Here is a 17,398-nt window from a genome sequence, read left to right as displayed (position 1 = left end):
TGTGCTTCTTCCAGCCCAGTGTTTCTCATGATGTACTCTGCATATAAGATAAATAAGCAGGGTGACAATATACAGCCTTGACATACTCCTTTTCCTATTTGGAACCAGTCTGTTGTTCCATGTCCAGTTCTAACTGTTGCTTCCTGACCTGCATACAGATTTCTCAAGAGGCAGGACAGGTGGTCTGATATTCCCATCTCTTTCAGAATTTTCCACAGTTGATTGTGACCAACAGAGTCAAAGGCCTTGGCATAGTCAATAAAACAGAAATAGATATTTTTCTGGAACTCTCTTGCTTTTTCCATGATCCAGCGGATGTTGGCAATGTGATCTCTGGTTCCTCTACCTTTTCTAAAACCAGTGTGAACATCTGGAAGTTCAAGGTTCATGTATTGAATATGCTATCTAGGTTGGTCATAACTTTCCTTCCAAGGAGTAAGCATCTTTTTAATTTCATGGCTGCAATCGCCATCTGCAGTGGTTTTGGAACCCCCCAAAATAAAGTCTGACTCTGTTTGAGGGCAGTACACTAACTGAAATAAGTCAGGAAGAAAAAAACAAATACTGTATAATCTCACTTATATGTGGAATCTTAAAAACAAACCAAACAAAGTCATAGATACAGAGAGCATGCCAGAGGCAAGGATTGGAGATGCTGGTGGGGGTTGGCGGGTGGGGAAAGGGGATCAAAAGGTACAAACTTCCAGTTATAAGATAAATAAGTCATGGGGATGTAATGTATAGTATGGTGACTATACTTAATAATACTGATTGTATATTTAAAATTTACTAAGGGTGTAGATCTTAAAAGTTCTCATCACAAGACAGAAAAATTTTATAACTATAGTGACGGATGTTAATCAGACTTATTGTGGTGATCATTTACAATAAATACAAATATCAAATCATTATGTAGTATACCTGAAACAAATATAATGTTGTATGTCAATTACATCTCTGTTTTTAAAAAATGAACTATTGTTATATGCAACAACCTGGTTGAATCTCCAGAGAATCATGCTAAAAAAGCCAATCACAAAAGGTCACAAGCTATATAATTCAATCTCCATAATGTTCTTGAGATGACCAGATCAGATCAGATCAGTCACTCAGTTGTGTCCGACTCTTTGCGACCCCATGAATCACAGCACGCCAGGCCTCCCTGTCCATCACCAACTCCCGGCGTTCACCCAGACTCACGTCCATCGAGTCAGTGATGCCATCCAGCCATCTCATCCTCTGTCGTCCCCTTCTCCTCCTGCCCCCAATCCCTCCCAGCATCAGAGTCTTTTCCAATAAGTCAACTCTTCGCATGAGGTGGCCAAAGTACTGGAGTTTCAGCTTTAGCATCATTCCTTCCAAAGAAAACCCAGGGCTGATCTCCTTCAGAATGGACTGGTTGGATCTCCTTGCAGTCCAAGGGACTCTCAAGAGTCTTCTCCAACACCACAGTTCAAAAGCATCAATTCTTCGGCGCTCAGCCTTCTTCACAGTCCAACTCTCACATCCATACATGACCACTGGAAAAACCATAGCCTTGACTAGACGGACCTTTGTTGGCAAAGTAATGTCTCTTCTTTTCAATATGCTATCTAGGTTGGTCATAACTTTTCTTCCAAGGAGTAAGCATCTTTTAATTTCATGGCTGCAGTCACCATCTGTAGTGATTTTGGAGCCCAGAAAAATAAAGTCTGACACTGTTTCCACTGTTTCCCCATCTATTTGCCATGAAGTGGTGGGACTGGATGCCATGATGAGATGATAACAATATACAAATGGAGAAGAGATTAGGGATTATATGGAGTTAAGGTGTGCAGTTAAGTGGAGTTAAGTGGAGTTAAGGACCTTTTGAAGGAGGTGACCATTATCTTCATTACTTCTACCATAAGTTGGCCTCAGGTCAAATAACAGGGACGGAACACAGCCCATCCTTCAACAGAAAATTGGATTAAAGATTTACTGAGCATGGCCCTGCCCATCAGAACAAGACCCAGTTTCCCTCTCAGTCAGTCTCTCCCATCAGGAAACTTCCATAAGCCGCTTATCCTTCTCCATCAGAGGGGAGACAGACTGAAAACCACAGTCAAAGAAAACTAACCAATCTGATCACATGGACCACAGCCTTGTCTAACTCAATGAAACTATAAGCCATGCCATGTAGGGCCACCAAAGACAGATGGGTCATTGTGGAGAGTTCTGACAAAACATGGTTCACTGGAGACGGGAATGGCAAACCACTTCAGTATTCTTGCCTTGAGAACACCAAGAACAGTATGAAAAGGCAAAAATGATGAACTTCCCAGGGTGGTAGGTGCCATATATGCTACTGGAGGTCAGGGGAGAAATAACTCCAGAAAGAATGAAAACACAGAGCCAAAGCAGAAACAACACACAGTTGTAGATGTGATTGGTGATGGAAGTAAAGTCTGACACTGTAAAGAGCAATACTGCATAGGAACCTGGAATGTTAGGTCTATGAATCAAGGCAAATTGGAAGTGGTCAAACAGGAGACGGCAAGAGTGAACATCGACATTTTATGAATCAGCAAGCTAAAATGGACTGTAAGGGTGAATTTAACTCAGATGACCATTATATCTACTACTGTGGGCAAGAATCCCTTAGAAAAAATGTAGTAGCCATCATAGTTAACAAAAGAGTCCAAAATGCAGCACTTGGATACAATCTCAAAAACGACAGAATGATCTCTGTTCATTTCCAAGGCAAACCATTCAGTATCACAGTAATCCAAGTCTATGCCCCAATCCATAATGCTGAAGAAGCTGAATTTGAATGGTTCTATGAAGACTTACAAGACCATCTAGAACTAACACCTAAAAAAGATGTCTTGTTCATTATAGGGGACTGGAATGCAAAAGTAGGAAGTCAAGAAATACCTGGAGTAACAGGCAAATTTGCCCTTGGAGTACAAAATGAAGCAGGGCAAAGGCTAATAGAGTTTTGCCAAGAGAATGCACTGGTCATAGCAAACACCCTCTTCCAACAGCACAAGAGAAGATTCTACACATGGACATCAACAAATGGTCAATATTGAAATCAGATTGATTATATTCTTTGCAGCCAAAGATGGAGAAGCTCTATACAGTCAACTAAAACAAGACTAGGAGCTGACTGTGGCTCAGATCATGAACTCCTTATTGCCAAATTCAGACTGAAATTGAAGAAAGTAGGGAAAACCACTAGACCATTCAGGTATGACCTAAATCAAATTTCTTATGATTATACAGTAGAAGTGAGAAATAGATTCAAGGGATTAGATCTGATAGACAGAGTGCCTGAAGAACTGTGGACAGAAATTTGTAACACTGTACAGGAGGCAGTGATCAAGACCATCCCCAAGAAAAAGAAAAGCAAAAAGGCAAAATGGTTGTCTGAGGAGGCCTTACAAATAGCTGAGAAAAGAAGAGAAGTGAAAGGCAAAGGAGAAAAGGAAAGATGTACCCATTTGAATGCAGAGTTCCAAAGAATAGCAAGGAGAGATAAGAAAGCCTTCCTCAGTCATCTGGGCAAAGAAATAGAGGAAAACAATAGAATGGGAAAGACTAGAGATCTCGTCAAGAAAATTAGAGATACCAAGGGAACATTTCATGCAAAGATGGGAACAATAAAGGACAGAGACAGTATGGACCTAACAGAAGCAGAAGATATTAAGAAAAGGTGGCAACAATACACAGAAGAACTATACAAAAAGATCTTCATGACCCAGTTAACCATGGTGGTGTGATCACTCACCTAGAGCCAGACATCCTGGAATGTGAAGTCAAGTGGACCTTGAGAAGCATCACTATGAACAAAGCTAGTGGAGGTGATGGAATTCCAGTTGAGCTATTTCAAATCCTAAAAGATGATGCTGTGAAAGTACTACACTCAATATGCCAGCAAATTTGGAAAACTCAGCAGTGGCCACAGGACTGGAAAATGTCCGTTTTCATTCCAATCCCAAAGAAAGGCAATGCCAAAGAATGCTCAGACTACTGCACAATTGCACTCATCTCACATGGTAGTAAAGTAATGCTCAAAATTCTCCAAGCCAGGCCTCAACAGTATGTGAACTGTGAATTTCCAGATGTTCAGGCTGGTTTTAGTGAAGGCAGAGGAACCAGAGATCAAATTGTCAACATCCGTTGGATCATCGAAAAAGCAAGAGAGTTCCAGAAAAACAGCTACTTCTGCTTTATTGACTATGCCAAAGCCTTTGATTGTGTGGATTGCAGCGAACTGTGGAAAATTCTTCAAGAGATGGGAATACCAGACCACCTGACCTGCCTCTTGAGAAACCTGTATGCAGGTCAAGAAGCAACAGTTAGAACTGGACATGGAACAACAGACTGGTTCCAAATCAGGAAAGGAGTACATCAAGGCTGTATATTGTCACCCTGATTATTTAACTTATATGCAGAGCACATCATGAGAAATGTCAGGCTGGATGAAGCACACGCTGCAATCAGGATTGCCTGGGAGAAATATCAATAACTTCAAATATGCAGATGACACCACCCTTATGGCAGAAAGTGAAGAGAAACTAAAGAGCCTCTTGAAGAAAGTGAAAGAGGAGAGTGAAAAAGTTGTTTTAAAACTCAGCATTCAGAAAACGAAGATCATGGCATCTGGTCCCATCACCTCATAGCAAATAGATGGGGAAACAGTGAAAACAATGACAGACTTTATTTTGGGGGGCTCCAAAATCACTGCAGATTGTGACTGCACCTGTGAAATCAAAAGACGCTTGCTCCTTGGAAGAAAAGTTATGACAAACCTAGACAGCATATTAAAAAGCAGAGACATTACTTCGCCAACATAGGTCCATCTAGTTAAAGCTATGATTTTTCCAGCAGTCATGTATGAATGTGAGTGCTGGACTATAAAGAAAGCTGAATGCTGAAGAATTGACGCTTTTGAACTGTGGTGTTAGAGAAGACTCTTGGGGGCCCCTGGAGTGCAAGGAGATCCAACCAGTCCATCCTAAAGGAAATCAGTCCTGAATATTTATTGGAAGGACGGATACTGAAGCTGAAACTCCAATACTTTGGCCACCTGATGTGAAAGAGCTGACTCATTGGAAAAGACCCTAATGCTGTGAAAGATTGAAGGCAGGAAGAGAAGGGGACGACAGAGGATGAGATGGTTAGATGGCATCACCAACTTAATGGACATGAGTTTCAGTAAACTCCAGGAGTTGGTGATGGACAGGCAGGCCTGTTGTGCTGCGGTCCATGGGGTCGCAAAGAGCTGGACATGACTGAACGACTGAACTGAAGTGAACTGAAGGTGTGGATGGGGGTGAGAGGAAAGTGGGTGTGGCTATAAATAGGTAACAGAAGGTGATAAAAATGCTCTGTATCTTGATTGTATCAATGTCACTTTCCTGGTTGTGACAGTGTACTATAGCTTTGCAAGGTGTTCCCCTTGGGAGAAACTGGGTAAAGGATACACAGCATCTTGCTTTTTTTTTCATTCATTTTTTTAATTGGAGGATAATTGCTTTATAATATTGTGTTGGTTTCTGCCATTATTATGTATTATTTCATACACAGCAGGTGAATTTATACCTATCTCAAAATAAGTTTAATTAAAAATTGGAACAGCAGTTTTTATTCATATTTCTTTCCTGTGTGTCTGTGTTTTTAATTTGTATCATTTGCCAATTTTTTGGTGTAAATACTACCGATTTCTGAACTGAACTACTGATTTCAAGCTACCAAGGTGCCATCACTGAACGTGGAATTGGGAAGAGATGTGCACAATCATTCCCAAGTGGTACTGGTAGTAAAGATCCTGCCTGCCAATTCAGGAGACATAAGAGATGCAGGTTAGATCCTTGGGTTGGGAAGATCCCCTGGAGGAGGGCGCGGCAACCCACTCCTATACTCTTGCCTGGAGAATCCCATGGGCAGAGGAGCCTGGTTGGGGGCAGTCCATAGGGTTGCACAGAGTTGGCCACACCTGAAGTGACTGAGCACACATGCACGTGCACAATCAGGTTTCACAACCAGCGCAGGCCAGCGAAGCCTTTTGCCCTATTAGTTTGACAAAAGTTAGAAAGGTTGATAATGCACTGTGTTGGAGAGGGACTGGGTCTTTCCAGGTGGCTCACTGCTGGAGAATCCACCTGCCAGTGCAGGAGACCTGGGTTCAGTCTCTGGGTGGAGAAGATCCCCTGGAAGAGGGAATGTAACCCAGTCTAGTATTCTTGCCTGGATAATCCCAAGGACAAAGGAGTTTGGTGGGCTACAGCTCATGAGGTCGCAGAGTCAGATACAACTGAGTAACTGAGCACACAGGCATGGAGGCGTATTAGAGGAGAATACTGATACATTATCAATGGAAATTTCTATTAATAGAAATACCTGACCAAGTGCATAAAGGTACAAAAATAGCCATCTATTGTATAACTATTTGTAATAGTAAAAACAGTAGACATTTCATTAAGGAGGATGGTGAAACAGTTCTTGATTGGAAACTTTCCTGGAAACTTTCAGTAGTTAAGACTCTGCTTCCAGCAGGGGGTGCAGGTTCGACCCCTGGTCTGGGAACTAAGATCCCACATGCAGAGGACAAAAAAACCCTAAAAGCAATTCATGATTGTATATCTGAAACTAATATAACATGGTACTTCAATAAAAATAAGTTAAAAAAAAGAAAAAATAACATTTTATGATAGATCTATGTTGTGGAATACTATAAAGTCATCACAATAAAGTATTATAAGTAAGCCATACATGCTGGCACGGAAGGAGAGTCAAGATATCTGAATGTGAAAACAAGCTGCCATACTGTCTGTACAACATGATTTTTTTTTTTAATAAATACCTTTGGTTGCATGTGGACAAAAGCAGTCTGGAAAGACAACAAAATGCAAGGGAAGGTTATTTCTGGAAAAGAGTGAAATTGAATATTTTTACTTTATTTATGTATTTTTATCTTAATTTTTAAGATAACAAATAGGTATTATTTATACTTTCTAAAACTAATTTTTAGCCTAAGCAGGCCTGAACAGGACACATTTCATAAAGTTCATAGAAGACTGTCTCAAGGCCAGGGACCCTAAAACAGAAGGTGACTCAGAAAAGAAGGACATTCACTGAAAAAAAGTTCCAGTAATTAATTTAATCCTATAAATTATCTTAATGAGAATGAAAATAGTAAGGCACTGGAAGCGACTAACGTGGCTGCAGAGACGAGTTGTCTGAAATAGGATTTTTGAAGGGCTTGTTCCAAACGTGAAAAGAGGACGGCTGAAGTTTTCCCCTTTGCTCTCCAATATCTTTGCTTCCTTTTAGATGACTTTATAACACCAGCTTTATTGGGATTTAATTCACATATCATAAAATTTACCCACTTAAAGTATACAGTTCAGTGCTTCTTTCTTTTTTTTTTTTTTTTACTGATCATTTCAGTGGTTTTTAAGTACACTCACAGGTGATGCAATCATCAACACAATTGAATTTTAGAATATTTTCATAATCTCAAAAAGGAAATAGTATCTGTTAGTAGCTACTTTCCATTCTCCACCCCCAGTTCTAGGCAGCCACTAATCTATAAATCTGTCTTTTCTGGACATTTTGTATAAATAGAACCATATCATATGTGGCTTTCTATGTCTGATTTATTTCACTTCATGTGATGATTTCAAGGTCCACCCACCCATGTTATAGTAGGTATCAATACTTCATTACATTTCACAGCCAAATAATTTCACAGCCAAATAATATTCCATTGTACGGCTATACATATTTTGTTTATCTGTTCATCAGTTGATCGACATATGGGTTCTTTCCACTTTTTGGTGATTATGAATTTGTGTACCAGTTTCCTCTGGACATATATTTTCATTCTCTTGAGTATCTCACTTAGGAGTGGTGAGAAACCTTTTTCTGTCTGATTGAGGAGGGGGATTTCTGTCTCTATCATGTTGGTGGCTTTTCTCAAATATCTAGTTATACCTGGTGATCCTGTTTATATTTAAATCAGATTTTTTCAGCGTGTCCATCTCAGTCCAGCCTTTCAAGGTAGCCATTGCCTCCAAATTCCAAGATTCTTAGGATATTTTTGCTTTGCCATGTTTTTCTTTTTTTTCACTTTTTATTTATTTATTTGGCCGCACTGGGTCTTAGTTTCCACATGTGGGATCTAGTTCCCTAACCAGGGATGGAACCCGGGCTCCCTGCATTAACAGCAGAGTCTTAACCACTGGACCGCTAGGGAAATTCCTGCTTTACCATCTGAAAGCCCAAAGTCTCTGGTATACCTTAAAAATTCACTACAGAAGCAATAAATATATATATTCTTCTTTTTTAAAAGTATAAAAGTTAACCCTGGAGATGGGAATGGCTACCCACTCCAGTATTCTTGCCTGGAGAATTCCATGGACAGAGGAGCCTGGTGGGCTACAGTCCACAAGGTCTCAAGAGTCAGACACGACTGAGTGACTAACACACACACACACACACACACACACACACACACACAGTAAAGCTAAAGTTCCATTATGACTCCTTCCAACCCTCTTTCCCTTTCCAGAGACCAAGTTATTCCTCTCACTCCAGCAAAGCATACTTTTGCTTTAATTCTGTTTCGGATTGGCAGATTTTTTTGATCTTTTACCTCGGGTATATTTTTAACAGATTCCTTGAATTTTTCCCCAGAGTGCCATTATAAATAAGATTATGTAACAATCTTTTTCAACTGCCATCATGAATCCATTTTGTGTATGTATACATGTACACATATGCCTCATGTGTTTTGTGTGTTTAACACAAAAGCTATAACATCATTCATATCATTCTGTGGTTTGCCCTCTTCACTCCACAATGTGTTATATGTTAGGTTCTCTCCTTTTAGCCACCTTGTAGCATTCATTTGTAATAATACTTTGCATTTAATTTATTCATTTCCTCTTTGATGGGCATTTAGACTATTATCAATTTTTTGCTATTACAAATAACGCTCCAGTGAACATCCTTGAACCTGTTTCCTTGTGCCTATGTGTGATTGTCTATAGGTCATAGAGTCATTCAGCAGGTGTATTTTTCAATTTTATTAGATGTTATCAAGTTGTTTTCATAGGGCCTGCTTCAACATACACTCCCATCAGCAACCCATAAAGGACCTTTCTCCATACCTTCTCCAACAGTTGATATTGCCAAATAATTCATTTCTGATTATCTAATTGGTGAAAAAGTAGTATTTCTATGTTTTAATTTGCATTTTGTTAAGTGAGGGTCTTTTATATTTTATCATTTGGATTTCTTTTCTATACATTGTTATTTATATTATTTGCTCATTTTCTTAGGATTGATTATGTTTTTCCTACTGATATGTAAGTAAGTATTCAGAATTTTAGTTCTTTATATGGTATATTTATTTCCCTGTCACCTGTATTTTACTTTGTAATATTATCTTGATCATAATAATTTTTAACATTTTGATATCAAATTTATCAGTCATCTTTACAGTTTGAATCATGTTTTAGGAATTTATTTACTATCATAAAATGTTAGTTCTCCCAAAATTCATGTACATATTTAATATAATTTCAATTAGGATCCCAATATGATTTGGTGTGTTTATAATTGGATAAAATTATCCTGAAGAAAGAATAAGTAAGGAATTGCCTGTCAGTCCAGTGGTTGGAACTTGGTACTTTCACTGCCATGGCCCTGGGTTCAGTCCCTGGTCAGGGAACTAAGATCCTGCAAGCTGTGCAGCACGGCCAGGAAAAAGAAAGAAAGAATAAATACACTAAGTAGGAAGACAGTGTGCTGGTATTCAAAATATGTCAAAAGCTCTTAAAAATTAATCCAATATAAGAATGAACAAACAATTTCAATAAACAAAGCAGAGAGGAGAAAATTTTCTGCCAAGAAATAATGAAAAGATGCTTAAATTCACTGTTAGTCCAGAAATTCAAAGTAAAATAACAATATGACATTCCACCTGTCAGGCAAAAAATGAAAAGGGGGTATGGCACTATTGCTGGCAAGAATGTGGAGAAAAAATGTGCTTAGTTAGTCGTATTCAACTCTTTGGAACCCTATGGACTTTAGCCTGCCAGGCCTCTCTGTCCATGGAATTTTCCAGGGAAGAATACTGGAGTGGGTTGCCATTTTCTTCTCCAGAGGATCTTCCCGACTCAGGAATCAAACTCAAATCTCTTGCATCTCCTGCCCTGGAGATGTGGATTCTTTACCACTGCGTCACCTGGGAAAGAGTACTTTCATCTTTAACTTTTGACAAGAGGTAACAAACTCAGGGCTTCCCTGGTGACTCAGACGGTAAAGAATCTGCAGTGTGGGAGACTCAAGTTCAATCCCTGGGTCAGGCAGATCGGAGAAGGGCATGGCAACCCATTCCAGTATTCTTGCCTGGAGAATTCCATGGACAGAGGAGCCTGGCGGGCCACAGTCAACGGGGTCACAAAGAGCTGGATACGACCGAGTGACTAACACGTTAACAAACTCAGATTTATATCCTGAAAAAATCTTTTTGTTTATAAATATTTTCTTACGGGCCTCTCATTACACCATTTTGTCTGGATTTATGTTTTATTTTCTTTAGTTCTCATAAAATTCTATTCCTCAATATTGTTATGCTCTTCTGAATGGAATTCTATATTTCATTACATTTTCATGGCATGCCCATTTAGTCTCTTTGATTTTCTATGTAGGCGTTCATTTGCCTCTCCACATTTTTTCTTCTTTCTTAATTCCTGTGCCTCATTTCTTTTTCTTTCTGTTTCCTTCCTCCCTGCCTTCCTCCTTTTGTTTTACTTATGAGGCAAGAATTGCCAGCCTATCAGATGCACTGATAATGCCTTTTATCATGTTCTTTACTTTAACGAGACTATGGGACTGCATCTAAAGTTTTACCACTAACTACTGTTCATTGTTGTTTAGTCGCTAAGTAGACTCTGTAACCCCATGGACTATAGCCCTCCACCCTCCTTGTAGGATTTTTTTTTTTTTTTGGACGTGCAGTTTTGTTTATTTTTGGCAGTGCTGGATCTTTGTTGCTGGGAGGGCTTTTTTTCCCTAGTTGTGGTGAGTCAGGGCTACTCTGTCTAGCTGTGGTGCTCAGGCTTCTCATTGTGGTGGCTCCCCTTCTTGCAGAGCGCGAGCTCTAGGGTGCTCTGGCCTCAGTAGTTGGGCTTCTGGGGTCTAGAGCACAGGCTCGATAGTTATGGCACATGGGCTTAGTTACTCCACAGCATGTGGGATCTTCCTGGACCAGGGATCAAACCCGTGTCTCCTGCATTGGCAGGTGGATTCTTTACCACTGAGCCACCAGGGAAGCCCCTCCTTGTAGGAGTTTGGTGGTTATCCTTTATCAGGCTAAAGAAATTTCCCTCTATTCCTATTTTGTTAAAAGATGTGTAAATTCTTTTTCATGGACGTCTGTTTTAAATGTCATCAAATTCTCTTCCTGCTTCTTTTGATATATTCTCTCTTTTTTAATCTGGTGAACTACATTGATAAATTTCCTAACGGTGAATTAACCCTGAAGTCCTGAGATAAGCTCCACTCAGTCATGTGTAGTGTGTTAGTCGCTCAGTCGTGTCTGACTCTTTGTGACCCCATGGACTGTAGCCCACCAGGCTCCTCTGTCCATGAAATTCTTCAGGCAAGAATATTGGCATGGGTAGCCATCCATTCCCTTTTCCAGGGAATCTTCCCAAACCAGGGATTGAACCTGGGTCTCCTGCATTGCAGGCAGAGTCTTTACTGTCTGAGCCACCAGGAAAGCCCATAATGTATTATTTAATATACTGCTGGATTCCATTTTTATTATTTTACTGTTTTTGCAAACACATTTAATAAGCCTACATTTTTCTTATACTCTCCTGTCTCAAACAGTGGCCTTTACCTAAAGGTATACATTTGACTCTAATCTTCCCTGACCATTCACTCAACAATGTAGTGACAATGACTCTCAAGCATGATTTTGGCAGGAAGCATGTTAGAATTATCTTCCGACTTCTGTTTGTTTGACTTAGGAGGGATGATGGGGAAATGTGAATACCCATAAACAGAAGGGCTTACTTCCCTGGGAGGGTTGTGTAGGTTGGGCATGAACTTTCCTCTACTTCTGCTAGAACTTGGAGCCATGCAGTTCAATAAATACTTAAAGGTGTGATGAGAAGACAATTATTTTGAGTTGCTGCCTAGGCATTTTACAGTGTGACAACCCCATCACACCAGAGTCTGAACATTCATATAAAGACTTGAGCTTAGAAGTCCTATGCCAAGTTCCTGTTTTGCTTTTCCTGGGGAATGTTTTATTTTTAGTTTTTTCTTTTAAATTGATTTTTCTTGGAGTATAGTTGATTTACAATGTTGTGTTTCTGCTGTGCAGCAAAGTGAATCAGTTCAGTTCAGTTGCTCAGTCTCATGTTCGACTCTTTGCGACCCCATGGACTGCAGCACACCAGGCCTCCCTGTCCCTCACCAACTCCTGGAGCTTGCTCAAACTCCTGTCCATTGAGTTGGTGATGCCATCCAGCCATCTCATCCTCTGTCATCCCCTTTTCCTCCTGCCCCCAATCCCTCCCAGTATCAGGGTCTTTTCCAACGAGTCCACTCTTTGCATGAGGTGGCCAAAGTATTGGAGTTCCAGCCTCAGCATCAGTCCTTCCAATGAATACCCAGGGCTGATCTCCTTTAGGATGGACTGGTTGGATCTCCTTGCAGTCCAAGGGACTCTCAAGAGTCTTCTCCAACCCCACAGTTCAAAAGCATCAATTCTTCAGCACTCAGCTTTCTTTATAGTCCAACTCTCACATCCATACATGACCACTGGAAAAACCATAGCTTTGACATATACATATATCCACTCTTTTCCAGATTCTGTTCCCATATAGGTTATTACAGAGTACTGAGGAGAGCTCCCTGTGCTATGCATGGGCTTCCCAGGGTGCTACCGGTAAAGAATCTGCCTGGCAATGCAGGAGACGAAAGAGATGTGGGTTTGATCTGTGGGGGTGTGCTCTGGAGAAGGAAATGGCAACCCATTCCAGTATTCTTGCCTTGAAAATTCCATGGATAGAAGAGCCTGGCTTATTATTTATCTATTTTACATATAGTAATGTATATAAGTCAATCCCAGTCTCCTGATTTACCGCCCCCTTATCCCCTTGGTAACCATGTTTTTCTTCATCTGCAACTCTAGTTCTGTTTTGTAAATAGGATCTTTGTACCATTTTTTAAAGATTCCATATATAAGTAATATCACATGGTATTTGGCTTTCTGTGTCTTGACTTATTTCACTCAGTTGACAATATTTAAGTCCATCCTTGTAGCTGCAAATGGCATTATCTTGTTCTTTTTATGGCTGAGTAATATTCCCTTGTATATATCACTACATCTTGATCCATTCCTCTGTTGATGGACATTTAGTTTGCTTCTATGTCCTGCCTATTGTACAGAGTGCTGCAATGAATACTGAGGTACATGTATCTTTTCAAATTATGGTTTCCTCTGGATATACGCCCACTAGTAGGATTGCTGGATCATGTGGCAGCTCTATTTTTAGTTTTTAAAGGAACCTCCATACTGATCTCCATAGTAGTTATACCAATTTACATTGCCACCAACAGCAGAGAAGGGTTCCCTTTTCTTCACACCCTCTCCAGCATTTATTGTTTGTAGATTTTTCGATGATGGCCATTCTGACAGGTGTGAGGTGATACTTCATTACAGTTTTGATTTACATTTCTCTGATAATTAGTGATGTTGAGCATCTTTTCAAAATGCCCCTTGGCCATTTGTGTGTCTTCTTTGGAGAAATGTCTATTAGATATTCACCCCATTTTTTGATCGTGTTGCTTTCTGGATAGTGAGCTGGGAGCTGTTTGCATATTTTGGAAATTAATCCCTTGTGGGTCACTTCATTTGCAATTATTTTCTCCCATTCTGTGGGTTGTCTTTCATTTTGTTTATGGTTTCTTTTACTGTGCAAAAGATTTTATGTTTAATTAGTTCCCATTTGTTTATTTTTCTTTTTATTTTCATTACTCTAGGAGGTGGGGATCTTTTAAAATAACTACTGAGTGTTGAGCCCCAGAACAGTTGGTGACCTCTACCCCAAGCTTGCTACGTTGCTCTCTATTTCTTGCTCGTTTGTAACATGGGACAGAGATCTGGCTTTCCCCTTGTTCACTGTGCATGCCCCTGTTCCCCGCTACACACACTCTGTTTCTGGGATCTGCAAGGAATAAATCTTGTGACTCCCTTTGTATAAATGGACTACAATTGTGCCTTCAATAAAAACGACCCCAGGGTTTCACTTCCCTAAAGTGTGAGCACGGATGCTGAAGGAGCTACCTGCCAACCAAAGCAGGTGGCTTGTGCCTCCTGATTCAGCAAGTCACTGCACAATCTCAATTTAATACACCAGTTACGGGCCCCCAAACACAAAGAAGAACGGACACAATAGAACCGGATGTACAAATAGCTGGCTTTTCCACTGCACATTCCAGGGGATGAGCTTTCATAGCACAAGGGGTCCTCTGAATGGGATGGGTTAGGCCAAGTGGTTTGGGGAGATCATATGTTGTGAACATCTGCTTGCTCTTTTAATGTTAGGACTCAAATATTGTGAATCTGAGTATGAATAAAAAATACTTTAATAAGAGGGATATTTTAATCATGTCTATTTCAAATTAGTCATTGCTACTCTCAAAAGTTTATGTACCAGGGACTTTCCTGGCAGTCCAGTGTTAAGGACTTCACCTACCAAAGAGGATGCGGGTTTGATCCCTGGTCGAGGAGGTAAGATCCCACAAGACTAACCAAAAAACTAAAACATAAAACAGAAGCAATATTGTAACATATTCAATAAAGACTTCGTGGTCCACATCAGAAAAATCTTTAAAAAAAAGCTTGTGTATCTTTATTTTCTATTTTTAGTTTTTAATTGACTAGGATTTCTAGAAGTGTAATCATATATGAAAAGCTAAATAATTTTATCTCTTCTTTTCAAATATTTATGCCACTCTTTCTACTTTACTGCCTCATTCCTTCAGCTGTAAGCTCTGCAAAGGCAAGATATTTTTTCATTGCTCTATAGACTGTTGTACCTAAAACAGTTCATAGCAAACACTCAATAAACATGTGCCATATGAATAAACAAATCAGATAAAATCTTCAAAATAATGTTAAATATTTATGCTAATAGTGGACCTCCCTGTCTAGTTCTTAATTTGAATACTCTAGCAGTTAATAAGTTTGATGTTAGTTTTTGACAAATGGACACTGTTATACTTAGATTTCTATTTCTATACCTATTTTGCATAGAGTTTTATTAGGAATGGTTGTTGATTTTCACACACTGCTTCTTGGGGGGTATCTATTGATACAGTCTTACGGGTTTGTTTCTTTATGTTATTGATATAGTAAATTATGTTGATAAAATTAGTAAAAAGTATTAAAGTCCATGGTCTCTATAAGGAAAAAGATAAAATCTTAAAGATCAGGAAATGACTATGGAAAGGTAAACCATATTTCTAGAAGGAAAAATTCAATATAGAAATGTCAATCCTTGGTGGTTGCATGGGTCGCCATGGGGATGGGGCTGTTCCCGGGGAGGCTGTGATGGGTTGACAGGTGTGTGACAGCGGGAGCTGCTCTCGGCACAAGCATGTACGGCAAAGGCTAGAGTAACAACAGTGTCGTCCCATCTGACAGCCAGGCCCAGGAGAAGTTAGCACTCTACGTATATGAGTATCTGCTCCATGTAGGAGCTCAGAAATCAGCCCAAACATTTTTTATCAGAGATAAGATGGGAAAAGAACATCACTTTGCGGGAGCCATCAGGATTCTTACATTCTTGGTGGTGTGTATTTTGGGGTCTCTACTGTGCAGCTCCAGAAAGACGGGAAACATGTGGACATTCAAGTGAAGCAAAAGCCTTCCATGATTACAGTGCTGCAGCAGCTCCCAGTCCAGTGCTAGGAAACATTCCCCCAGGAGATAGCATGGCAGTAGGCCCTGTACCACCAGGGTTCTTTCAGCCTTTTATGTCACCTCAGTACCCTGGAGGTCCAAGGCCCCCATTGAGGATACCTAACCAGGCACTTGGAGGTGTCCCAGGAAGTCAGCCATTAGTTCCCAGTGGAATGGACCCAACTCGACAACAAGGTCATCCAAATATGGGTAGGCCAATGCAGAGAATGACTCCTCCAAAAGGAATGTTTTGGGTGGCCCCGGAATGCCTGGAATGAACATGGGCCCAGGTGGTGGTAGACCTTGGCCAAACCCAACAAATGCCAATTCAAGACCATACTCCTCAGCATCTCCTGGGAATTATGTAGGTCCTCCTGGAGGTGGAGGGCCACCAGGAACACCCTTCATGCCTAGTCCAGCAGATTCAACCAACTCTAGAGACAATATGTATACTTTAATGAATGCAATACCTCCAGGACCTAACAGGCCTAATTTTCCAATGGGCCCTGGATCAGATGGTCCTATGGGTGGATTAGGAGGCATGGAGTCACATCACATGAATGGCTCTTTAGGCTCAGGAGATATGGACAGTATTTCCAAGAATTCCCCCAATAATATGAGCCTGAGTGATCAGCCGGGCACTCCAAGAGATGACGGCGAAATGAGGGGAAATTCCTTGAATCCTTTTCAGAGTGAGAGTTCCTCCCCTAGCATGACAATGAATGTGTGATCCATTACCAAGTCTCCTCACAGAAACCACAGTGAGTCAGCAGTTCACAGCACTACTACGGGAAAAAATTATTCACCACAGTGTACAGTTAAAGGAATCTCAGTCACACCAAACCAACCTTTTTATTTCCTGCTCTATCCCCGATTTTGTGAAGAAAGTGGGTCCAAACATGATTCGAATAATTGTATGGAGCAGCACTTTAGAAGTGCCCTCAACTGAACTTCAAATGATTATCTGTGTATGCATATGTGTGGGAAAGAGAATGTATTGTATGTGTGGCTCAGGAGGGCTGAGAGGAGCCACTCCACTTTCAAGGTCAGCAGGGGCAGCGGTGAGGAGATACCCCTCCTCCAAGGTAAGGAGCAGTGGCTGCGCTTTGCTGGAGCAGCCGTGAAGAGATACCCCACATCAAAGGTAAGAGAAACCAAAGTGAGATGGTAAGTGCTGTGAGAGGGCATCAGAGGGCAGACACACTGAAACCATAATCACAGAAAACTAGTCAATCTAATCACATGGACTGCAGCCTGGTCTAACTCAGTGAAAACAAGCCATGCCATTTGGGGCTACCCAAGACTGGCGGGTCATGGTGGAGAAGGCTGACAGAATGTGGTCCACTGGAGAAGGGAATGGCAAACCACTTCAATATTCTTGCCTTGAGAACCCCATGAACAGTATGAAAAGGCAAAATGATAGGATACTGAAAGAGGAAC

At 40.5% G+C, this 17,398-nt stretch overlaps 1 pseudogene; it reads left to right on the top strand.

The window, feature by feature from the left end:
- The first annotated feature begins 15,691 nt into the window (after window positions 1–15,691).
- LOC109557016 (single-stranded DNA-binding protein 2 pseudogene) lies at window positions 15,692–16,703 on the top strand (annotated as a pseudogene).
- The last annotated feature ends 695 nt before the right edge of the window (window positions 16,704–17,398 follow it).

The sequence above is a fragment of the Bos indicus genome, chromosome 3 (genome assembly GCF_029378745.1).
Source record: "Bos indicus isolate NIAB-ARS_2022 breed Sahiwal x Tharparkar chromosome 3, NIAB-ARS_B.indTharparkar_mat_pri_1.0, whole genome shotgun sequence".
Taxonomy (NCBI): domain Eukaryota; kingdom Metazoa; phylum Chordata; class Mammalia; order Artiodactyla; family Bovidae; genus Bos; species Bos indicus.
The sequence above is the reverse complement of the archived record's forward strand: the minus strand, read 5'-3'. Positions and strand labels throughout refer to the sequence as shown.